The sequence below is a fragment of the Hemicordylus capensis genome, chromosome 2, assembly GCF_027244095.1.
Source record: "Hemicordylus capensis ecotype Gifberg chromosome 2, rHemCap1.1.pri, whole genome shotgun sequence".
Taxonomy (NCBI): domain Eukaryota; kingdom Metazoa; phylum Chordata; class Lepidosauria; order Squamata; family Cordylidae; genus Hemicordylus; species Hemicordylus capensis.
Genome location: NC_069658.1, coordinates 182,822,211 through 182,848,209, shown reverse-complemented (window position 1 = coordinate 182,848,209; position 25,999 = coordinate 182,822,211). Strand labels below are relative to the sequence as shown.

Below are 25,999 nucleotides of genomic sequence, written 5' to 3'. Positions count from 1 at the left end.
GAGCCGGCATCATTAGCTAAAAGCCTGTCCTTGCTGGGAACTTTGCCAAGGACTTGGAGTGGGGAGAATACCTAGTAAGGGGAAGTTTGGGAGAGTTTGGCAATCTACAACCCTGCGAGGACAGATCTCTGGATGAAAAGTGAGGGTTGGGACCAGTGTTTGGGCTTTTCAAGGACATACGTCTGGTGCCAAAACCCAGCAAGGCCAAGCAATTGCCCAGGCCCAATAAATATTAGAAGAACCTAACAGGCCAAGCCAAAGGCCTGACTTGATTCCTTAAACAATCTTCCCTCACTGCTGTCCCAGCGTTTAGAAGATGAACAGGGGGGGCAGATTAAAATATTGTGGAACTGAGAGAGTGGCACACACTCTGGGGACAAAAAAGATCTCTTGCCCAGTGACTCCTGCCCAGAGCCCACAACAACCTAGTCCTGTAAAGAGGTGAGAGGCTTAGAAGCAGAGGTTTGCGTTTTTCTATCACCGCTCCACTTTCCTCTCCATCGCTTTTTGTCCCATTTTCCCTTCTCAGGAAACTCTGCAACCCTCATCTTCTCTCTCTCTTCCCCGCCACATGTTTTGTGTATGTGTAGGTCTGTGAGGCTGATGTCTCCCGCAGTTACATAAGATCCCCGTGATGCTAAGTGGAGGAGGGAGGGAGCTGTTACCGCCACCTCGTTGTCATCATCTCCACCCCATCTGCTACCACAAACGCAGAGTCCCAACTTCACATGCTGCCATCCCTCAGCGGTGGCACAGATTTGGTGGCTGAGTTAGGAGAGAGGAATCATGGGTTGTTTCGGAGAGAAGCCCAGCTTCATCATCACGGGCCGCACAGCAGACTCCAAATGGAATCCCCCCCCGTTTTCAAGGCTCCGATTCCCAACTCTGGGGCCTACACAGAGTGAGGGGGAAATCAAGCGCTGGGAGCCAAGACTCCTGGGTCACACTCTCAGTCAAATGCACGGCTGGTGTTGCTAAGTGAGCGCTTGGGTATGCCAACCACAAGGCTAATGTAGCGGCAGGTTGCTAGGATATTGTCGGGGTGGAAGGGAGGGGGGTGTTGGGAGATGACAGTTCGGAGGAGAGGGAGTGACAATGTGCAGGGCCACTGCCAGGAAACATTGCCATAGCAACCAGAAACATACACAGCAGCAACTTCCCAACAGCTGTTTCCATGGCAAACGCCACGTTCCTTGCTCAGGTGGCAAAGACCAGCCATCCTGGTTGGTCTGTGGGGAGCTGATTTCACAGGGTGCCTTTGGCCCAGCAGTGAAATGCAGCTGTCTCTGGGGAGGATTGCTTTGCAGTTGTGAGTGGCTTTTTCGAATGCTAACTGTACTCTTGCTATGACCAAGAACTGCACTAGATTCAGGGAAGCCTGAACTCTGGTTGGTGGCAGGGAATGTGCCTCTCATTCCAGAGTCTGCGGGGGAAAGCAAGCAGGAAGCTCTTAAATGAACGTGTTTGGGTAAGGGCCAGAGATGTTTCATCCCCTGAAGGCAGATTATCCTGAGCTTCAGAACTCCTTTTCAGGTCTTGCCACCTAGAGCTGACACCTGTTTCTTCTCTTTAGAACTGCGAGACAGGTAGACCTTTAACAGAAGCAGAATGCCTTGCTGTCCCAGTGCTGTTAAAAAGCAGGCTTCCTCTTGAGGGGAAGTAGTAGGCCGCCATGCACCCCCCAACCTGATTGCTTGGCCCTACCACTGCGTCTCAGATTCCCCAGTCTGTCCCAAAGCACTTCCAGCAGAACCCCCTTCCTGCTTCCTGCTGCATGTGGCTTCATCCAACCCCTCCCCCCTGCACTGTACATTACCTCCTTGGCTCCATAAATAGGGAGGCGAGATTGAATCTGGTACCTGCGTAGAGGCCAATTAGCGCTGATTGTGGGTTGCCAGCTGCCCAGCAGGGTGGCAGAAGAATCCATGCTGGGGCTTGAAAGGCCATGGGTTGTCCAGGAGAACAAGGCTGCTAGGGAAACGCATGTTCCCTGCTGCTTGACTCCTGCGCTGACTCTGCTTTGCTCCCCTCTTCCACTCCATTGTCTCTCCCCGCCCCGCCACCAACCTTCACTTACCTGGCTGCTTATCAGCATATTGCTTGCCAGTAGTAACAGCAAGTACGGTTGCTAAACGGACAGGTAGAATACAGATGTCTGAGAGGGTGCCAAGACATATTAAGCAACAGATACTACACAGTGATGGAGTCTTATAAACAAGGCTGACATTCTGACTAATGCTGTGCTTGTGCAAAGAGGTGTTAGTGCAGGTATGCTGTGCCAGCTAGTTGCGCTAAATCTGTCTGGGACTTGGCGTTCCAGACTACTGTTGCGCTAGTGCAAGCATGTTTGTGTTTGCGCGACAGGTACACAGCCTGTTGCATGCCTCATGCATTTTAAAGGGAACTTTTGTGCAGCCACACAGTTTTGAATGTTCCCCTGACTTTGCATAACTGCAACTTTGTTCATTGAGCAAGCACAGCATTTGGCAGGATGTTGGACACTGACAGCAAGCAGCAGGTATTATTCTGAGGATGAAGATGGGCATACCTTCTTGAAGTCTGGTGGAAATGGTTTGAACCCACATGTCTTGGATCTGAAATGCAGTGAATGTGTGTTCAGATGCCTGCCAACACACCGTAGAACAGGCCTGCACATCATAAAGCCCAGGGGCTGTGTCTGGCCCGCAGGAGCTTTTACATAAGAACAGCTCTGCTGGATCAGGGACAAGGCCCATCTAGTCCAGCTTCCTGTTTCACACAGTGGCCTACCAGATGCCTCTGGGGAGTCCACAGGCAAGAGATATGTGCATGCCCTTTCTCCTGCTATTGCTCCCCTGCAACTGGTATTGAGAGGCATAGTGCCTCTGAGGCTGGAGGTGGCCCACAGCCACCAGACTAGTAGCCATTGATAGACCTGTCCTCCTTGACTTTGTCTAAGCCCATTTTAACGCCATCCAAGCTGGTGGACATCACCACATCCCATGGCAAAGAATTCTGGAGATTAATTATGCGCTGTGTGAAAAAGTACTTCCTCTTGTCAGTCCTAAATTTCCTGACCTTCAGTTTCATGGGATGACCCCTGGTTCTAGTGTTGTGTGAGAAAGAGAAAAATTTATCTCTGTCCACCCTCTCTACTCCATGCATAATTCTATACACCTTGATCATATCTCCCCTTAGTTGCCTCTTTTCCAAGGTAAAGAGCCCCAGACGCTGTAACCTAGCCTCATAAGGAACGTGCTCCAGGCCCCTGATCATCTTGGTTGCTCTCTTCTGCACCATTTCTAGTACTACAATATCCTCCTTAAATTACAGTGACCAAAGCTGTACACAGTATTCCAGATGTGGCAGCACCATAGATTTGTATAGGGGCATTATAATATTAGCATTTTTATTTTCAGACCCCTTCCTAATGACTCTTAACATGGAATTAGCCTTTTTCACAGCTGCCACGAACTGAGTCAACACTTTTAATGAGCTGTCCACCACCTCAAGATCTCTCTCCTGGTCAGTCACTGATCAGATCCCATCAGTGTATATGTGAAGTTGGGGCTTTTTGCCCCAATAAGCATCACTTTACACTTGCTTCCATTGAACCACATTTGTCATTTTTTTCGCCCACTCCCCCAGTTTGGAGAGATCTTTTGACAGCTCCTCACAATCTCTTGTGGATTTCACTACCCTAAATAGTTTAGTGTCATCTGCAAATCAGGCCAATTCGCTGCTTACCCCAACTTCTGGACCATTTATGAACAAGTTAAAGAGTACTGGTCCCAGTACCGATCCTTGGGGGACCCCACTTCCTACTTCACTCTGTTGTGAAAACTGTCCATGTATTCCTACCCTCTGTTTCTTGTCCTTCAACCAGTTACCGATCCACACATGAACCTGTCCCCTTATCCCATGACTGCTAAGTTTACTCAATAGCCTTTGGTGAGAAGCTTTGTCAAAAGCTTTTTGGAAGTCCATGTCAACCAGATCACCTTTATCCACATGCTTGTTGACACTCTCAAAGAACTTTAAAAGGTTAGTGAGGCAAGACATCCCAAGCTGGTTCTCCTTCAGCAAGGCCTTTTCTTCTGTATGTTTAACAGTTTTGTCCTTAAGTATCTTTCCATCAATTTACCTGGAACCCAAGTTAAGCTAAGCAGCCTGTAATTTCCCAGATTCCCCCTGGATCCTTTTTTGAACATTGGAGTTACATTGGTTCTTTCCATTCATCTGGTGCAGAGCCTGGTTGTAGGGACAAGTTACATATTTTTGTTAGGAGATCAACAATTTCACATTTGTGTTCCTTCAGAACTCTTGAGTGGATGCCATCTGGCCCTGGTGATTTGTTAGTTTTTAGTTTTTCAAGACAGTTTAGAACATCATCCCTTGTCACCTTAAATTGGCCCAGTTCTTCAGCTGCTAAACCTGAAAAGCTCAACTCTGGAGAGGGTATATGGTCAGTATCCTCTGCTGTGAAGACAGATTCAAAGAACTCATCCAACTTCTCTGCAATCTCCTTATCCTCCTTAATAATCCCTTTCACACCCTCATCATCTAAGGGGCCAACTGCCTCCCTGGCAGGTTTTCTACTTCTGATATATTTAAAGACCTTTTTGTTACTCCCCTTAACACTTCTAGCTTTATGCTAGTCAAACTCTCTTTTTGCATCCCTTATTGTCTCCTTGCATTTCCTTTGCCAGAGTTTATGTTCCTTTCTGTTATCTTCATTTGGGCAGGACTTCCATTTTCTGAAGGAAGTCGTCTTCCCTTTTATAGCTTCTCTGACTCTACTTGTTGGCCATGCTGGCGTCCTCCTGAATTTGGTGGTACTTATCCTTCTTCTTGGTATACATTCCAACTGAGCTTCTAGTATTGTGGCTTTAAATACGTCCCATGCTTTCTGGAGTGATTTGACCCTCCTGACTTTCCCTTTCAACTTCCTTTTCACCAGTCCCCTCATTTTTGAGAAGTTTCCTCTTCTGAAGTTGAACGCCTCTGTGTTGGACCTACTTGACATTTATCCACACGCATATATGCTGAATTGGATCCCACTATGGTCACTGCTACCCAATGGCTCTGCAACGCTGACATCTCGCTCCAGGTCCTGGGCACCACTCAAGATTAAATCCAAGGTCACCATCCCTCTGATTGATTCCGTGACTAACTGTTCTAAGGCACAGTCATTTAGCATATCTAGAAATATGGTTTCTCTTTCATTACCTGAATGTGAATTTACGCAGTCTATGTGTGGGTAGTTGATAAAGGTAAAGTGTGCCGTCAAATCAGTGTCAGCTCCTGGTGACCACAAAGCCCAGTACCTAATAAATCTAAACCCTTCCTCCCTGCACCACCATCCCATCCACCCATTGAGACCCCTCAGCTTCGCCTGTCTTGTTGTCCCTGCGCATGGAACAGGTAGCATTTCAGAGAATGCTACCCTTGGGGTCCTGGACTTCAATATGCTACCTAGCAGCCTAAATTTGGCTTCTAGGACCTCCCGACTGCATTTCCCAACATTGTTGGTGAACCACGACAGCTGACTCCGCCCCAGCATTGCCTAACAGCCTGCCTAGACACAGCGTGACTTTCACAACCTTCGCACCAGGCAAGTAGGTCACCGTGTGGTCTACACGCGGGTCACAGACCCATCTCTCTATGGCCCTAATGAATGAATCACCCACTACTAGGAGACCGCCACTGCCTGGAGGAGCATCCTCTGCACAAGGATACTCCTCCAGGGGGTATTTATGCTTTTATGCTGGCTTGCAGGTAGGAATATCTTGCAGCAACAGTAGGAGCCATAAAGAGCTCTTGGTCTGCCCTGGTGACCACCACCACCACCGTCATCGTCAGCTCAATGCAATCGGCCACTTGAGAACAGCTGTCTCCTGCCCTGGGCCATCCTTCTTTCCACCCACTGCCACCATCCCTCTTTCCTCTCACCTCTCCCTCTAATGCCAACCCTCTGCTTCCTTACTTCATTAATATTTTTAATGATTAATTTTAATGTAATAATGAAAGTGTTGAAACTTGACTTCGATCCCTGCACACCCAGCTGTGGTTGGTCCCAGCCCACCGGGGCACTTGAGCTGTGCACCCCTGCTGTAGAACGTCTGTCTTCATCTTTGGAATGTCTCTCTGTCATCACCCATAGTTGACTAGAGCACTAGGGACCAGCTCTTACTCAGCTGGTAAACCTGTATCTGCTTGAACTACTTAAGACTGCAGTTGGGGCCAGGTCTGAATGCTCCTCCATACGAAAACTTTCCCTACCCAGTAGAGAACTAGCAAATCCTGTGCAAGAAATTATAGTTGTGGTCCCTCAATCTCTACCCTCTCTGCAGTTGTTGGGCAATCTCTTCTGCAAAGGACAGAGGTTGCTTCTCCACAAAAAAGCAAACGCCAGTTCACTTTCAAAAAAGGTTTACTCTATTTTTATATGGCTGAGAATCAAGAGGTTAGTTTAGGAGTCTGCTGTAACAGTTTCCTGCTCTGAACGGGGGGGTTGGACTATAAGATCTCCAGGGTACTGTCCATCTCTAAAAGTCTATGATTCTGTGAAAGTTTTTGTATGAACATAAGAACAGCCCTGCTGGATCAGGCCCAAGGCCCATCTATTCCAGAATCCTGTTTCACTCAGGGGCCCACCAGATGCCCCTGAGAAGCCCACAGGCAGGAATTGAGGGCATGCCCTCCCTCCTGCTGTTACTCCCCTGCAACTGGTACTCAGAGGCATCCTGCCTTTGAAGCTGGAGGTGGCCTATAGCCCTCCGACTAGTAGCCGTTGATAGACCTCTCCTCCATGAAGTTATCCAAACCCCTCTTAAAGCCATTCATGAAGAGTTATCCAAACCCCTCTTAAAGCCATCCATGCATCATACAACACACACCCCTGCCATTTGCAGTCTGAAATAATACAGCCTAGACACACGTTTATCACTTTGGTGAGAAAGCTGAAGTCTGCTGACAGGAAGGGGGAGTCTATAGGAACAGAAAAGGGCAGGCACCAAGAGGTGGAGCATGATAACAAGCCCATAAAACGACTTTAGTCCAAGAATACCGCTGGTATCCACAGAGCTTCAGTGCCAGGAGGAGCAGGACTCCATCTGAGCTCCCAGAAGATCTTCCGTGTGGCTACCTGTGATTGATGACATGGCTATCTGCTAGCTAAACTGATGGGGGTGGTGGTCAGGGAGGTGTTTTCCTCCTATGGTAATCCATTAAGACCCTGCAAAACACATCTCCTGCCCCTCATCAAGGGAAACTTTCTTGGGACTTTAGTTCTGTATACAAAACCCAGTCTTTCTGCCATGGTGATCTCTGAGATCGCAGAGGAGGAGTGAAGGAAAGAAAGATCTAAAGGAGATGCCATCCTTTCTGGCCTCCAGCAGGACAGTTGATTAGCAAGGGAAACTGCAGGGTGATGAATGTGCATTCTATCCCAGTAACAGGCCCCTCGGTGGCTTGAGTGGCAGGACTGTAGAAGGTAGAGGTTGTGAGGGGGCAGGGTAGTGAGGAGTGAAAGGTTGATTCTTTCAAATCATTGTGAGTATGTAATGATTTGACAGGCTCTAGAGCTTTTTCACACGAAATCAGGGAGCTGGTGCAGTCGTTCCTAGTTCTATCGTAGAATCTTTGCGGATATATTCCTTCCCTTCTCCCAAGTATTTCAAATCTTATTCCCTATAGCCCAATTAAATGAAAAAACAAGCAACCATGAAGATCAAACTCCAAATTTTGAGTAAAAGCATTTCAAGAATCTTTAAAAGTGCACTATTAGAGTGCACACGTGAAGTGGTGTGCAAACTCTGAATTGGACTGCCCCTGTGCCTTCAGTGCTGGGGAATGCTTAATGCGCCCAGTTGCTTGCATGGTGCTCCATGGAAATCGGAGCCCCCGTATGCGTCCTGGAGCAACTGAATCAGTGGCTCCGCAGTTGTGTTCACAGAGGCTGTTAATTTGCGCAACATTTTCCCTCAAATTACATAATTTGAGGTTTGTGATTGCTGAATGAGTACTGCCTTATCATCCCTTGCTTACAAGGCGTTTTGAGCGGAGAGCAAAGGTGGGACTGGCAATAGGTGAATTTGGAGAGGGTGGAATGGGGTTAACTAGGGAAGGTCCCTAGCACTGGTAACAAATAGGCTGGGGAAATGCAGACAGGGGTGGGGGGTGGGGATACTGGGGTTTTTCGAAAAGCCCTTGTTTCTATGGTGATGAGAGGCTGGTGCCCTCCAAAGTCAGCATCGCTTCTAAAATAATCTTGCCTGCTCCCCCCCACCGCCCCGCTTGTTTCCTGGTTTTAATTAGTAGCTGGTATGTGAGTCATAGAGAACTGGAGGGAAAGGGTGTAATCAGGGGAGACAATGGGTCTGGGGGCTCCCTCCTCACACACAGCCTGAGAGTGTGAGGGGGTGCAACATCCGATCTAGACTAGATGTCATGGTGGAATATTGGAATTGTGTGAGTGTGGTGCTTGCCTGTCTTGGAGTATGAGAGTTGGCTTGTGCGTGTGGGTAAGAGAAAAATAGTGTGTGTGTGTGTGTGTGTGTGTGTGTGTGTGTGTGTGTGTGTGTGTGTGTAAAGTGCACCTGTGGAATATAGGGTCTATAGGAGCATGGGTGGCAGATGCCTAGCCTGCAGTTCAGCTTTTAACACACACACAGAATTCAAGATCCATGCTGTTGTTTTCTACAAACATTACTTAAAAAGAGAGTTGATGTGTGCTTTCTTTCATAAGAACATACTGTATATAAAAATCAAAATTGCTTCAGTGGAACAGCCTATGGGTCCATGCCGTCCAGCATTTTGTGATGGCCCGCCTTGGGGAGTTTCCAGACAGGGCAGCTGTTCTCAAGACACAAGCTGCCTTGGTGACCCCCGGCAGCTCATGTCTTCTGGAGTGCTGGGAGTGGGGGGCTCCTGGCTGCTCCAGAAGAGGGTAGCCCAACTTTTTAACCTGGCCTTTTACCAAGGTAATATGAAGATGTGGTTCATTTTACCTCAGTAGGCGGTCGTCTGAACGATTGCCCCCAGGGTAAAAAGGCCACAAGCTGGGGTAGGGGGAAGAGTGTGGAGGCCACTCTAATGAGAGCAGCCACTGTGCTCGTGGCGTGGGGCACTCTGGGACGTGGGAGGGGGGAGTCCTCTTACTCCCAGCTCTTGCCTTTGCCATGCTGCCACTTGTGTGGGCGTATGGTGTGGCCAAAGACAGACACTCATCTGCCGCAGAAGGCAGGCAAGGTCCTGCCTTCCCCACAGACTTCCCCAGTGAAAATGACCTCATGAAAATGACCTCATGAAAATGAAGGCATGAAAATGACCTCAGGGTGTGATGATGACAGCCATGGCTTTTCTAACCCCAGAATTCAGCATTCAGAATTCTGCTACTGATCAGAAAGGCTTTTTGTGGCTAATATCTGGTAATAACTTTTCTTCCATGCATTTATGTACTCCTTCTTAAAAACCATCTACTGTAGAGATCACATTTCACTGTGAAAGTGGAGATAGCGCATGTTTTGCATACAGAACAGTCCCAGGTTTAATCCCTGCCATCTCCAGTTCTCAAGTAGCTGGGCTGGGTTTTAGTCCATTAATTTGAGACCCTGGAGAGCCACTACAGTCAGTGCTGTAGACAATATTGGGCTAGCTGGACCAATGGAGTGTTTCCTGGGGGCATCTGGAGACACATTCTCTGCAAACATCCAAAAGCCTGGTGAACCAAATGCATATCTTCATAGTGAAACTTAGGTGCACACAATCCATCTTAGGTGACATTTGTGTGCACCTTCTGCTGTGTGACTTAACAATATTGGCAGCAGCCCCTTAGAGAAAATGATTTTATTTGTGCCCAGACTTGTATGAGAATATGTGTGTGTGTGTGTGTGTGTGTGTGTGTGTGTGTATCTTTCTTTGATTATATTATGTGGGCATGTGCCATGAAATATTTTATGAATCTTGTAATGTGTCATATTCTGTATTGGTGCATATGCTTGTCTGTCTCTGAGCTGGGGGGTTTTGTGCAGGTCTATGTAGAATTCACCAGTGTTCCCTCTAACAGGGATTCCCAGATGTTGTTGACTACAACTTCCAGAATCCCCAGCCAAAGGACACTGTAGCAGGGGATGCTGGGAGCTGTAGTGAACAACATCTGAGAATCCCTGTTAGAGGGAACAGTGTTCACCAATGTAGAATTCATCTATGGAACTTCCTGTTCCTTTTCTAGGGAACAGATGGGTCTGGTTTATGCTATTGGGATGTTCAAGCCTACCTGCAGAGAAGCTGGTTGACCACTGTAGGCAACAGGATGCTGAACTAGATGATCCTTTCATCTGACCCAGCAGGGGCCCTTTGGATGTTATTATAACTAATACAGCCATCTCAGTCTATTCACCTTGACTACCTAACATGTATTTAAATGTACATGTTAGGTAGTCAAGGTAAATCGTCTGAGATGGCTGTATTAGTCATAAGAACATCCAAAGAGCCCTGCTGGGTCAGATGAAAGGATCATCTAGTTTAGCATCCTGTTGTCTACAGTGGCCAATCAGAAACCACTGGGAAACCCAGAAGCAGGACATGTAGGCAGATAGCCCGTTGCCACTCCCCAGCAACTGGTGTTCAAAAGCATTCTGCCTCTGAACTTGCAGGTAGCATGTAGCCATTCTTATTAGTAGCCAATCTGTTTTTAGGAAGACAACCACTGGTTCAAATCTATAGCATTTCATACTTCCAGCAAATATGCCCACAGAACCCCAAAACTTGGCAGAAATCTCTAAAAGATTGCTCCTTTATCTTACTTACTGTCAGGGACTTCAAGACCTTAACTGGGAGATGTTCCAGGTACTGAGGCTGAGACCTTTGTCTGAGCCATCTTCCAGCACAAGAGGAAATAGGTGTGTATATCATCAGTCTCTGCAATTGGCAGGCAATATGAAGCATGTAGATTGGCCAGGGGCAGTAGAAATACTAGGAGCATGGCCTTCTGCCCTTGTCTGGTCAACGGAGTAGCACCTTCTGCTGCATTTCAGTCCCAGCCACTGAATGTAGGGACTATGTAAGGGCTGGAGAACACACACTCCAGATCTGAGTTTAGGTACAGCCACCATCCTTCCTTCCTGATCCTGACACTCACAAAACTTGTTATACTGAACAAGATAAGAGACCCAACCACATATATCTAGGGCAATTAGTGTCAGTGCTGTCCTTGACCATCCCAAAAGATGTGTGGTGACCAGGACACTTTTATTTTAACATCAAGAAAAAAGTTCCCAACATCAGATGTTTTCTCTGCTATCCTCTGAAAAGCAGGGGTTTGTGAAAATCCACGTATTTCCTTTTCTGGGCCAGCTCAGATGCCATTTTAGGGGGCTTACCTGTGCAGATGACGGCTCCAAAATTGATCTACTTGTGTGGGAAATGTAAGATTGGAAAGGACCTGCTCATGGAAGATCTCAGTGCAAACTTCTGTGTAAAAAAAAAAAAAAAGCACACCCAGTTTATAGAAATAGCCACTCTGCTCTCTGAGCAGCTCCAAAGCATCAAACTGCTCGTGTGAAAATAAACTACTTGCAGTAACAGTATCTGACATAGGTAAGCCTTGAAAAGTAATGTCTGAACTGCTTCTCTGTATCCCATGTATTTTGTATGTCATTGTCCATTGTTGTGCCACATGAGTTGATTTTAATTTCTAACACTGAAATTAGCATCCTGAGAGTGTCATCTTTTTTCTCTTTTTCATTTTTCTTTCTCTCAAAAAGACACATTTCTTGTCCTTATGGTTGTGACAGTGTGTTGGTAAAATTATGGGGTAAAGCAGAAATTGAGTTTTGGTTGAGGAAAGGCCTTTGGTGTTCTGCAAACTTGCTTGGCTAGCAGCAATAGAAGACATTTGCAAGATAAGCAGATATATGCAAACTTTCTAAATTGGCATAAGAGATCAAAGCTGCAGAATTTGGACATGATGCATTAAAGATGCAGAGTAAGCAGAGTTTATATATATGTGTAGCTACATGTGATTTATTCTTTTGCCTTTCTATTGAGCCTCTTCTCTTCCAGGCAAGGGACACTTCCTCCACCTTGTTTATAAATAAGCTAACAAAGAAGGTTCAAGGACACACTGCTAGACAAGGACACACAGAATCCAGGAGCCTAGCATGCCTTATATACAGCCATCCAGCCACACACTCTGCTGTCAGTACTCCTGCAGCATATCAATAATAATAATAATAATAATAATAATAATAATAATGTTGAGAAAACATTCTCAACAATGTCGAGAAGAAAGAAAAACAAGTTAAAATAATCGACATAGCAATACCAGGAGATAGCAGAATAGAACAAAAAGAAATAGAAAAAATAACAAAATACAAAGATCTACAAATTGAAATTGAAAGGTTGTGGCAGGCGAAGACCAAAATAATCCCAGTAGTAATTGGCGCCCTAGGTGCAATTCCAAAACAACTTGAAGAGTACCTCAACACCATAGGGGCCACAGAAATCACCATCAGCTAATTACAAAAAGCAACTTTACTGGGAACAGCCTATATTCTGCGCAATATCTATAATAATAACAGCAACAAAATTGATAATAAAATTCAACCATTCCAGATCCTTGGGAAGGACTCAATGTCTGGATAAAACAAACCAGTCAATAACACCTGTCTGACTGTGTAAATAATAATAATAATAATAATAATAATAATAATAATAATAATTATTATTATTATTATTATTATTATTATTAATAGACCCTTAGAAAGGGCCCGATAATTTAAGAACCAAATCCAGTCAATAACATCTGGCAGACTGTGTGTAAACAGCACAATAATAATAACAATAATAAAACTTTATTTGTTAGCTGCCCCATAACAAATTGTTCTCTGTGAGGCTTACAACACAGCATTAAAACATCAAGTTAAAACAGATAATACATGAAATCATAGCACACCAAAACAACAGCAACAATTTAAAAACATTTGTTTAAGTCCGTTTTAAAAATCAAGTTTAAAAAACAAAATTTAAAAGGCCTGAGTGAACAAAAATGTCTTTGCCTGGCATCTAAAAGAACAAAGAGATGAAACCAGGCGAGCCTCACTGGGGAGGCTATTTGGTAGTTGGGGTGCAACCACCAAAAACTAGCCTCCCTAGTAGCTATCCGCCTCACCTAGTTTGAAAAGGGCACTTGGAGAAGGGCCTCCAAAGAAGGGTCCGAGTCAGGACATATGGGGCTCTCTCAGGTAACCTGGTCCCAAGCCATTTAGGGCTTTAAAGGCTAAAACCAGCACTTTGAATTGGGCCTGAATATGGACTGGGAGCCAGTGCTGCTGATGAAGCACCGGCGTAATATGATCAAAATGTCCAGTCCCAGTTAATAATCTTGCCGCCCCTGAACCTGTCACCCGAGGGATATCAGGTGGGGATTCAACTTGTGTGCCAATACCAAGTTCTGGCCAAAGAAGGGAACTGCAGGACAATCAGACAGACTAGGAAAGAAGCCTCTTGTACAACAAGAAGGGCAGAGCAGGTCATGTGATGAAACCAGCTTTGAACAAGGCTTGCGCTTTGGTCTAAGCAACAAGGGGACTCTTTTCCCCCCTCCTGTGATCTTGCTGTACTCTGTTGTGATTGGAGTGCAGGGAGTCCACCTGGCAACCTGGGCAACCCATCTGTATCTGAACAGTACCTATGCCGTGGAAGAGGTTGTTGCTGCTGCCCCATTCCATCCCAGGTCCCATCACTCACCATCCTGCCTGAGCTGCTGTGGGGTAACATTGAAATCTTGCTTTCTTTAGCCGATGGGAATAAGGATGAATGAAAAGGCATGGGAAGGCATGGGTCTGGACAGGAGGTGCACCTGCTGCAGTGTCTTCTGCTGCATTGGTACCATTAAAGGTACAGGTTGGTTGTCCAGGTTACAAGAGGAGTTTGATTTGACAGCTTCTCTCTCTATTGCTGCTGTAGCAATCTGACTGTAAGACTGTGCCCAGATGGCATCTTCCCCCATGGCTAATTTAGTGGAAGTAGAAGAAAAGATACCACAAGGAAATAAGCATTTAGTTAAACAAAACAAAATAAAATTTATGTCCTGTCCTTCCAACATTTGTAATAGTGCATACATACAAAATTAAGAATATCAATCCAGACTTAAAGTTGTAGAACACAAAGGTAAACGTTATCTACATAATGCATTACATCAAAACAATAAAACAAATGTCCCTTATGTTGCCTTGAGAAAATCAAAGGAGTTGGGCACTGAAGCACCTCAATTAGGAGGGTATTCCAAAACTTTACAGAAAAGCTCCTATATAGTGCAGTGATGGGACTCCAATAGGGTCTCTCTGGTGGCTCACGTTTTAATGTCTCTAGCTGGGATATTATTGTTTTATGATGATTGTTGTGTTTTTAATGTTTTCAATTATTGCTTAAAATTGTATGTTTATAGTTTATTTTTCTCCACTGTAAGAATTTTTCAATCGGGGGGGAGATGATAAATCTTACAAATAAGGATTGTGTGCTCTCCTGAGGCTAAACTGAAGTACTGAACACTCTCTGTGATTGCATTGGAGGCCAGGCTGAGCACATTCATAAAGGAGTCTGGTTTGGCCTCAGGGAAGCACACCGCTTGTGGCCCTGTTGCCCTGTGGAGCCAAGCTGGTGTCAGAACTTGAGCTGGCAGTGATTGCTTGGGGGTAGAGGTCAGCTGACTGTGCTCAGCCCATCTCGGCCCTCATTGCAGGGATTTGCTCAGCTGGGAGAAAGAGAGAGTGAGTGGCAGGCTGCTTGCTTTCCATCCATTTTACATCACCGAATCTCCCTCCCCCAGCAGGCCCATGACGACTGGCCCCCGTGCACTGACTTCTGTGGCCAAAGATATTCCCAAGAAGCTTAAGGAAAATGCAGGCAGACATTGCTCTTTGCCTGCCTCAGTTTAAGGGGTTTTGGAATGGAGTGGGGAGCTTCTTAGGTCTGAGTCTTCACTATCATTAGGCAAGGGAAGAAGTTTCTGCTACCCTGTTTCCCCGAAAGTAAGACCTAGCAGTAATTTCTGATGTACCGCTAATATGCCCTAGTGCATATTTTGGGGCTAAAATTAATATAAGACACTGTCTTATTTTCGGGGAAACACGGTATCAGCGGAGGCCTTGGACTGCTCTGCTCAGTCCATAAGAACAGCCCTGCTGGATCAGGGACAAGGCCCATCTAGTCCAGCATCCTGTTTCACACAGTGGCCCACCAGATGCCTCTTGGGAGCCCACAGGCAAGAAGTTTGTGCATGCCCTCTCTCCTGCTGTTGCTCCCCTGCAACTGGTATTGAGAGGTATCGTGTCTCTGAGGCTGGAGGTGGCCCACAGCCACCAGACTAGTAGCCATTGATAGACCTTTCCACCATGAATCTGTCTAAGCCCTTTTAAAGCCATCCAAGCTGGTGAACATCACCACATCTCATGGCAAAGAATTCCATAGATTAATTATGCGCTGTGTGAAAAAGTACTTCCTCTTGTCGGTCCTAAATTTCCCAACCTTCAGTTTCATGGGATGACCCCTGGTTCTAGTATTGTGAGAGAGGGAGAAAAATTTCTCTCTGTCCACCCTCTCCACTCTATGCATACTTTTATACACCTCGATCATGTCTCTCCTTAGTTGCCTCTTTTCCAAGGTAAAGAGCCCCAGATTCTGTATCCTAGTCTCATAAGGAAGGTACTCTTGGCCCCTGATCATTTTGGTTGCTCTCTTCTGCACCTTCTCCAGCTCTACAATATCCTTTTTAAGATGCAGTGACCAAAGCTGTACGCAGTACTCCAGATGTGGCCGCACCATAGATTTGTATAAGGGCATCATAATCCCCCACATAAGGCAATAATCTGAGTTTGAAAATAAGATAATAACAAGTTGCACCTGCAACAAAATGTTGTATCCCCCAACCCTAATGTTCCCTCCTCCAGGATACTAAAAGCTGTTTAAGGACAATAGGGCAATTCCTTTCTCCTTGCGGACAAGATATTCTGCTGCTGCTGTTTTCCAACAGGGACTTTCAACATGGAACTATTTTAGGGAAGGCAGTATATAAATGAAACAGTGAAGAAAGAAACATTCCCTAGCTCCTGGAGTCACTGAACCCATCTAGTCTGGGTTTAATATAATTAAGTTTATAAATTAAAAGTATAAACATAAATTTCTGTGTACCTGAGCAGAAACCTTATTTTGGCCCCTCCCACTACCTTATTTTGGAGTGGCCCAGTATTGCTTCCAGTCTGATAGGCATTCAAACACATGAGTCCGCATTTGGTATATATGATACCTGAGCAACTGTATACTACTGTATACTGGCATTTCTCTCTAGAAGTGCCTTCAAACTAGCTCTCTTCTCATTTTCTATTTTGATTCACTTTTATTGCGCATTATCCTAATAAGAATCTTTGTGTGTGTCAGATTCAGAAGGGCTTTCTTCTTGGACTTGTAAACTCAAGCTTTGTTGCCAAGAGCCAGATAGTTAGTGATAGTCATGATGTCTGAGACCTGACTGCTGTTACTACTTTGTGCTGTCTCTTGATGAATGAGACAGAGACTCAAGAAGTCAAAGTTGAAACTGTTACTGAACAAGAATGGATAAAAGATAAAAACAGCTACATGCTTACACAAGATTGTATGATTACATTATAAGAAGATATAAAACTGAATGAAAATTACTACCACATTCAAGTTCTGTGAATAATCCCCTAATAGTTCCTTCCTGAAAAGCAAAGAGTGAGAGAGAAATAGGTTTTTGTACCTGCCCATATGAAGGAGCTAAAGGGCTTCAAAACCAGGGCGATTCACACATTATGTTGTATGCATGCTTGTTTGCACACATGTACACTTTTTCATCTGAATGACTATACATGTGTTCATTTTAAAAGCCACCATGGGGACTGGAGCCCTCAAATGTAGAGTATAGATAATAAGGCTGTCCACATGAGCAGCCCCACCCAGACGTGTACAACCCTACCTGGCTAATGCCTCCCCTGGGCAGGGCTGCTCATGGGAAGTGCTGGGATCGAGGCCAGTCCCGATGCTGCCTTTCATCCCCCCCTGGGATTTTAGTAAGGGCACACACGTGTTTCTCTGGCTTCCAGAATGCCATGCTGCTCACCATAGCGGTGCTCATCTGGAAGCAAGGCTGTCCTTAGGGCAGGGCAGGCAGGGCGACCGCCCCAGGTTCCGCTCTCTTAACCCCCATTAAAATTAACTGAAACTGGCCCAGAACTGGCTGTTTTGTCCCAGGCCCTGTACCCCACCAGAGCTCTCCAAAAACAGCCTTGTGTAGGAGCATGGCATGGTGAGCAGGGAGGCAGCATTGCTTGTGTGTGGGAAGGCAGGAGCAATCCTGCCTCCCCGCCCCACAGCCCTTCCTGGCTCCAAGAAAAGAGGGCCATGTGTATGGCCTCCATGTGTCTGGGCAGAGTGGCCATTCTCTTTATTGAGCAGGAGGAGAACAACTGGCCCTACCCATCCCCAGCACAGCATCCTGCCAGTGGCTGTTGCTGGTGTCTATCTTATGTTTCTTTTTAGATTGTGAGCCCTCTGGGAACAAGGATCCCTCCCTCTCCCTCTCTGTAAACTGCATTGGGAATTTTTGTTGAAAAGTGACATATAAATTATCCGTAGTAGTAGTAGTAGTACTGTCATGCAGGCATTGAGCATAATGTGAATAAATGAATGTACATACAGATAAACAATCATGTATACATTCCACAGAGGAGCAAAGGGAAGCACTACCGGTGGAAAGTTTCTACCTGTGACTGAGAATGCTGGGTGCCTAGTGTTCCTAATCAGGATGGGCAAGCACAGATGATACCATCCCAGGACACACAATCATGGAAGGGGTTGCCCAGAGAGTGCACCTGTTGTGACATTGGCAGAGGACGTCCTGGCATGCCAAGAGTGCATCAGGATATCCTCCAGTCATGTCACAATGGGCATGCCATTCCCTTATCGTGTGTACCAGGATGGTATAGTCCATATTGATCCAGGGAGAATTTCTCCCCAGGTACAGTGATTGCCTCTGCCAGTATATGCTATACTCAGGGAGAATGGGGGGCATGGATACAGTGTGCTAGGCAAGCAGGTCTAGCTGGTGTGCTCACATCTCCTCTCTACTTGGGTACACTATACCCAGTCAGTTGCGGCTAAAGCCTCTGGTGTGCCTGAGATGGGTGAGCAAAAAGTCTCTTCTCCCATGATGCACAGCACATGAAGCATGGCCAAAGCCTCTCCAGCACCACCCGCCTCTCACACGCATGCAGCCCAGCCCATCGGATCCTCCCCTTCCTCATTTACCTCACTCAGCAACACGCAAGTTGGAACTGCTTCTCCTCCATCTGCCGCCTCCTCTCCAGCCTTGGGTTTTGAAAAGCTAGGGAAGGGAGTGGAAAGAGGAATTGTTTTCAGCCAGAGAACAGAGTGTTGGTCTAGAGCAGGCCTACTCAGGCCCTCCAGTTGTTCTTGGTCTACAACTCCCATAATCCCCAGCCACAGTGGCCAGTAGCCAAGGATTATGGGAGTTGTGGGCCAGCATCTGCAGGAGGGCCAAAGTTGAGCATCCCTGGTCTAGAGCGTCTCTACAGTGGCACTCCAAGCAAGCACTCTTCTGGCCCAGTCCACTTGTGTTTGGAACAGTAAAGTGCTTTCTTTCTTCAGGAAGGTGCGCAAACCACAGTTTGAGCACACTTTGGGAGTGGAGCTTGGGAGCTTTAAGAAAGAGGAGAGCAGGTCCTTACCTGCATTCTGATGGGACGGCGTGTGTCCCTAGAACCCCTGTGTGGCGTCAGCAGGCACATGGCCACATGCATGGATGCCACGTGCCTGCTGATGCTACATGGGGCTTCTAGGGATACGTGAATATGAATCATGAATATGAATATGCCCCACCAGGAAGCTGTATAGGGTGGCAGTAAGAGAGCAAGTAAGGACCTGCTCTCCTATTTCTTAAAGCTCTCAGTCCCCACTCCCGAAATATGCTTGAACTGTAGTTCATGCACATCCCTATTTTTCACTGACCCCTGCCTTCTGCAGAGTAGGCACAGAAGTGTTGGGGGGTGCATTTTGAAGTGGCTCGTTCCCGAGTAGCATAACATTGCTTGGTGAAGAGCTGCTCCCATGGCAAGGAGGGGGCATCGGGGGCATTTTGTCACTCTGCTGCTACCCAAAAAATTTGCTGCTCTAGATGGCTGCCTCATTATAGGCCTGCCTTTTTACAAAGATCGCAAATGCCTGAATACAGCTAGATAGTACATGCATTGAATATAATGTGTGACATAGAGCTATAGAAAATGGTGGAGGTTAGGAGGTGAATGAGAGCTTGTCCATTTGGGGACATTTATTATATGGTGCAGAAAAATTTGCTAGGCACTTATAAACTAATTATTTCATCATTAAATACCTCTGCTTTTCTTAGATTTTCCTTATCTGTGTTGACTGGACACCATCCCAGGGTATTTGACACATCTGGGTCTCTCTGACCTAAACTACTGCACAGCTAGATATAAAGCTTTGAGCTGTGCTGAAAAGGGAGAGAGAGAAAGATTAGTATTATGCTCACAGATTCCCTATTCATGCATTAAAATATAGGCAACACCAGTGCTGCAGGTAACACACTGAATGTTTGTAATTGCTCCCATGCAGATGCCCTAATAACTTTGATTCTGTTTGCAAAAAACAGAAGGTCAGGGGGAAGCTTAAAATGGGTTGATGAAGTACTCAAGATTAGAATCTAGTAAGTAAAATAAAAATTCAGCATATTCTGACTCCTCCCTGCCAGCTGGGATACCCGTAGGCATTCTTTTGAATTCTCCACTCTCCTGAACTGTCCCTTCCCCCGCCAACTCCCAGCTGGGTGTGCAGCAATGCACCCTACAGGGGAGACTGATTTAAATTTAAACCAGGCAATTTAAATCACCAAGGGAAAGGGTGAGTTTAATCAGTGATTTAAATCAAGTTTCCAATTTTCTAATTCATATATTCCCTCAATAAAGAATGCTTATTAATTTATTGTAAATAACAATTAAACAGAGCCTTTATGCTACCAAGGAACATAATCCAGAACCTCTGATCATGTAGTCCACATGCCTTTTGCACTTCAGAATGCATTTTTGCTAAAGAGAGCAATACTGAAATTAAGAATTGCTCTAAGGCAGAGGTGGGCAAACTTGGCCCTCCTGCTATTGTTGAACTACAACTCCCATGATAAGATTAGATTAACAACAGCTGGACAGCCAAGTTTTCCCACCCCTGCTCTAAGGTCACTAAGCAAGACCACTTACTTTGAGCATCAAGAACTTTGTAGAAACAAGAACTGGTATACTGAGCAAACCAGTGCTTTTCCATGACACAGTAAATAAATGTCCATGTTGTCTCTGACAACATGGACAACCAAATGTTTTGGTTGTCAGAGTCTAAATACTCATTTTGACAAGAAACAAAATACCTTACCTATTGTATCATATCTTTAAGATAATCAGGAGTGGTCTGTCTCTGGGTGCAGCCAATTTGTCTGGTGACAACTTGGGATCAGGCTTCTCAGTAGCTGCTCCTAGCTTGTAGAACATACTCCCAGCAGAAATACAAGGTTTATCATTTTTAGATGTGTTCAAGACAGCCGTAAAGACTTGTTTTTCTAGCTTTGATTTTCATATTATTTAAATTGTTTAAAATGGGTTTTTTTTAATGAGTTTTGTGCTGACATTTAAATTTTTGTTATTTTCATTTTTATTGTGAACCACCCTACATTGTCTTGGACTGGGTGGCATACAAATGAAATAAGTAAGTAAATCAATCATTAAATACAAGATTTATAAAGCTTTACTTTAGAAAACACATACTTTTGCTTCTGGTTCATTCTTCTGTATAGAATAGTAGTCATATTAATGCAATAAGCCTATTCTCACGACACGAGCTGCCTAGGTTACCCCATGCAACTCATGTCGTCTGGAGCACCGGGAGCCCTCCACTCCTGGCTGCTCCAAACCTGTGAAGCCCGACTTCTCTACCTGGCTATTTACTGAGATAAATAGCCAACGGTTCGTTCTGCCTCAGCAGGTGTTGGTGTGTGTGATCGCTACTGGCTAGCTGGGCTTCCCCCTGGCCTGCTGCCATTTTAGGTAGCGAGCTGGGGGAAGGAGTGGCCACACAGAGTGGAGCAGCTGTTCTGCTGCTCACGCAGTGCACACTGGGATGCGGGAGGACATCCCCCCCCCCCGAGCCCAACTCAGGACTCTGTTGTTGCGCCAACAGTGTGGGTATGCGGCACGGCAGAGACCCAGCAGGCCATTAGTATCTGTAATGTATTTAAACGTAAGAATTCTGATTTTAAACCTGTGTTGTTTTTAAAAAATGTTGATTTTTAAAAATCTTATTTGTTTATTATTTCTCTGTGTAAACCGCCCTGAGCCATTTTTGGAAAGGCGGTATAGAAACTGAATGAATGAATGAATGATTATCTATCCTGCTGTGCTGCCATTCCCGACAACTGCAGGCCCTCCTTTCCTTCATCTACGGGGCCACTGCCTTCCAGGCCCCTGGTGTTCAGGCTGTTGCAACTAAAAACATGTGCGTACTGCACACCGGGGAGCTGGAATGGAACAGTCCCCGCTGGATGGATATATATGAGGTGCAGAGTGGGATGGAGTGAAGTGGGCAGGTGTTTCTGCATTATCAGGAATGACTGTGTGTGTTGCAGCACAGGGGATTTTCCTTTGGATGGGCAGATGTGTGTTCACATGTCATCCAGATTTACGTTGAAGTCCCTACGAGCTATCGGGGAGCACTCTACACACGATTTGGTGTTTTCATTGTGCATTGGAACTTAGCCCGATTTATGTCTGGTATTTAAAAAAAACAACCCACTTTTTGTGCTGGGTTTTTGGGCAAATTTGAAATATTTGATTTGATAAGTCCCTTAAGTTGCAGTATTTCATCCCTCTTAATCCTGCAGTAAATCCTGCTGTCTGGGAAAGGCCCTGAGGACTGGTGGAGGACAGTTTGGCTGGGTGTCTTTTGGCAACTATGGAAGAATTACAAGGAACCTTCCCTGTAAAACGTGACTGCATAAACTCCCCTTTGGGTGGCATCTATAGCACCAATAGAGCGAATCCATACAGATATTCAAAGTACCTCAGGTTGATGAATGACACTTCAACTGTTGAAGTGTGCTAAAGTGATTTCCTGGCTCAGTCTTTGTAGTCTTTAATATTCTTTTTGCTTATATTTTGTAGAATGGGATTATTTTACACTTGGAATACAAGGCTTGTTAGAAGTTGCTCAGCTGGTCACCTGTAGAAAATGAGTCATCTCCAGATGACCGGGCAGGGAGTATTTTGTGACTTGGACAAGAAGATGGTCTCCCCCTACCCCCCCCCCTTTTTTTAAAGGCTGCTACAAATCACTAGCACAGAGACATTTGGCTAGCTAGGCCAGTGAAACATTTCTGTAGGCTAGCAACTCTTGCGGGATTAATTTGCTACACTAGTAATATTGTTGTGCTATTCAGACTATATTCAGTTTCACGCCCACAGATATTGTCTGCATAATAGACTGTAAATGCCATACTTCACTCACTTTCTTTCTCCAAAATGCATACTTTATGTTCTTGCATAATCGGTGCAATCCATCACTGACATCTTCTGTACAGCTTCCGTTCACTGCAATGCATTTTTTGCAGGAGAACTTCCCAGTGGGCTGTTCCCAGTAGGGGTCTACATAGCATGCCTAGAAAGCCCCTCACATTAAATATACATGTGCTTTCTTTTGTACATACATGTGCGTACATACATATGAATGGCACACTATTTATCCGCCAACAACACCGTTTCAAAAGCTGGCTCAGGTTGCTAAGTAACACCGTTATAGTTTGCTGCTCACTTACAAAGCCTCCTGTGCTTTAAAAGTGAGGGAATTAATAGCCAAGGACATTCTAAACCTTCCACTGCCTATCTTATAAACACATTTTTTATCTCCTCTACAGCAGAGAAGCATCACATTCCTGCATAGCCAACTCTGGCCCTGGATAGCCGTTCTGTATAAACAATGTAAAGTGCCCTCTTCAGGTGTGCCATTTAGGAAGGGCAGGGAGGAGGACACCATGCCCCATCTTCCCAGATTCCAGGCAACAGATGATTTGTCCTGAGGAGCATCTGTATTTCTGGCCCGCTCACTAGTTCTGCCCATTGAATAAGAATTGTTTTGTGGACTAGGGATGCATGCTAAAGAGTGGCTGGGGAGTGACTGGGCTTAGTTGCACAGTCTGAAATATAGGTGGCTGCCTTGTCATGCAGCTATGCAGCTACAGGTGCTGTGTGGGGTTGCCACTTCTTACCCCAGAGGAAAGGCCCTCGCCCTTGAAATCCCTAAAGGCCTTGCTGCCTGTTCCTGCCGTGGTCCTGTTGTCTGCTCAGATCCCTCAAATGTCATGTTGCACACCTGGAGACCTGCTCAGCACAGCAGGTGAAGGGCAGGACAGATAAGAAGAAGGGTAATGCTGTGGGTGGGATGAACCGCTGCTGCCCTTTCCCCCTGCTTCAACTAGAGATTTAAAGGGCAGATTTTGGTATGCAGGGATAAGAGGTGGCAACCCTAGCAGCTGGTGAAAAGCACTAGGAATGTACATTGCTATTGCATGGCTATGTCAGAGTTCAGAGACAGCAGACAGAGTTCAGGCAGAGGCAGGTGCTTAGTCAGATCAGGCAGACGATCATGTTCACAAAGGCTGGGGTGCTGGGAAGGGGCGAAGGAAGGAAGGTCAAGTACGGGAACAGACTATATGGCTAATTACAGAGAGGGATTAATTGCTCAGACTGGAAAGCCAGCCCCGAAACAACAGCTATACAGGGCCAGCCAGGACCCAATGAGTTCCACAAATTGCCTGATCCAGCTGGGCCTAATGAGCTGTAGTACCCCTCTCTGGCCATCACCTGGGTGGCGCTGCAGTGTAGCAAAGAAAATACCAATCACTTCCTCTGCCTAAGAGCTGCTCTGAAGGTGCCTGGGTCTGGCTGCAGGAAATATTTATTTGAGACACATACACAGTCTTACAGGCTGCCACTGAACTGAATCTACCTTAAACTGGTTTATTGCACAGTACTGACGGACAAATGTGACTCCTGTAGCATTAGGGAAACCTTTACAAGGAAGGGGATTTCACCACCTCTTTAGATTGCTTGTTCTGTTCTCAACTTCATGTGATTATTTTATTTAAGACTTCTTTATACTTGGAGGACGTTTCCCTTAATCTCACAAGCATGTAACTCCTGTGTCTGTATCTGTGTCTGTATGGGTGGATGTATATATACACATGTGCACACACAGACACGCACACACTCATTAGAGGCTTCCGAAATGTCACAGAGGGGAATATGAGTTTGGCGGGAGGGGGGTATTCAGCCCTTTCCCCTCCCACTGCCTGTCTTTCACTCTCACCCCTCCCATGCATCAGCTTCTTCCCCATCATTCAGCACTACCTACACCTTCCAATTCCTCACTTCCCCAACTCAGCACTTGCCTCCAGCATACCGACCTACCTAATAGCATTCTATGTCTTTGACATGGTTGGTGCATGATAACTCAGAGCATGACAAAGGGACAGGATGTGGGACAGAGGGACAGGAACTGGCTATGTTATATATAGAGATGATACAGAACGTTTTGATTTGCAAGCACTTGATCAACTTTGTATTTACCCTCACAACAAGATCATTGCTGTTCTCCTTTTACAGATGGGGAACTGAGTCTGGCAGAGAGTGACTTGCCCAAGGCCATACAATAAAAGGCCATAGTAGTCGTGCCCGCAAGATTCAGCATCCGTTGGGCTACACTTGAGCCTGTTGCTTTGTGTCCTGTTCTTAGTGGATATCGTGAGAACAGTCCTCAGTCCTTCCTCTTCTGCCTGACGTTCTTCCAAATACTCAAAACCTCTCAACAGATCCCCTTTTAATCTTTCCTCTGGGCTAAACATGCCAATTTCCTCCAGCCTTTCCTCATGCGATTTGTCTTCTAAACATTTGTCATCTGTGCAGCTCTTCTCTGAATCCTTTCCAATTGATCTGCATCCTTTTTGAGTTGCTCTGCTCAGAACTGAACACTGTACTTCAAAAGGAGACCTTCCCAGAGCCCTACTGTGTGCCACTTCCTGAGCCTTGGATATAATTGTGCTTCGGCGTTATTCTGTGGACTTGTGCATCTGTTAATGTGTCCAAAGTTATCTCTGCAAATGTGAGGGCTAGAGCATGCTTCCTTGAAAAACAAAAACCCAAATGCATACAACTTGGTTAGAAGGAAATACTAATGACCTGCCGTTGAAGGAGCTGTTGGCCTAATTGACATATAAGTTTCTTTTTAGAACAATGTTTAACCAGAATGGTGTGTGATTGTATTGATTACTGTTCAAAGTGGTGGGGCTTTCACTATGCATACTTGTCCCCTTTGCATGTATTTCCTCTTCAGAATGGCTTGGCAGAATTTGAAATGTATATTGCTAATTTTGTAGAATGTGCTCATCTTTCTTGCCCCCAAGGCCCTAGCTGTTTTGTTTGATGAATGGGAAAAGGTCACAGACCTTCAAAGCACACATCTGGCAGTTAAGATTGTCAGAGGAGGCTTTGCTCCAGGGGCCCGCCTGTGAGGGAGACATTAACAATGGGAGTGCTCAGCATGGCCTTCTCTCTGCTGGTGCCTTCCTAAAGAGGCCCATAATGCATTTTATCTGCATGTTACTAGCTCAGTTAAAACTCATCTCTTCTGTCAGGCATTTGAGAATATCTGAGGAGAATGCTGTTGGTGCTGCTGCTGCTGCTGGTTTTTTTGGTAGACATTTTAGTAGACCTGAACTGGTTTTATTCTGATAATTGTTGTATGCCATTTGGTTTGTAATTTGCAGTGTTATTATTGTTGTACATTGCTTTGATTGTTTGTGGAGAAGTGACCAATAAATGTAGTCAGTAGTCAGTCAATAAACTACTTCCTGCAAAAACAACAACACAAA

At 45.6% G+C, this 25,999-nt stretch overlaps 1 protein-coding gene and 1 long non-coding RNA gene across 6 annotated transcripts in view; both read left to right on the top strand.

Moving 5' to 3' along the window:
• Positions 1-25,999, top strand: part of IQSEC2 (IQ motif and Sec7 domain ArfGEF 2) — a 182,478-nt gene that overhangs the window by 45,092 nt on the left and 111,387 nt on the right. The gene's annotated exons all lie outside the window — the stretch shown is intronic.
• LOC128344205 (uncharacterized) lies at positions 1,172-25,962 on the top strand. Its single transcript, XR_008315719.1, has 2 exons — positions 1,172-1,309; positions 24,735-25,962. It is a non-coding gene; the product is annotated as an uncharacterized LOC128344205 (long non-coding RNA).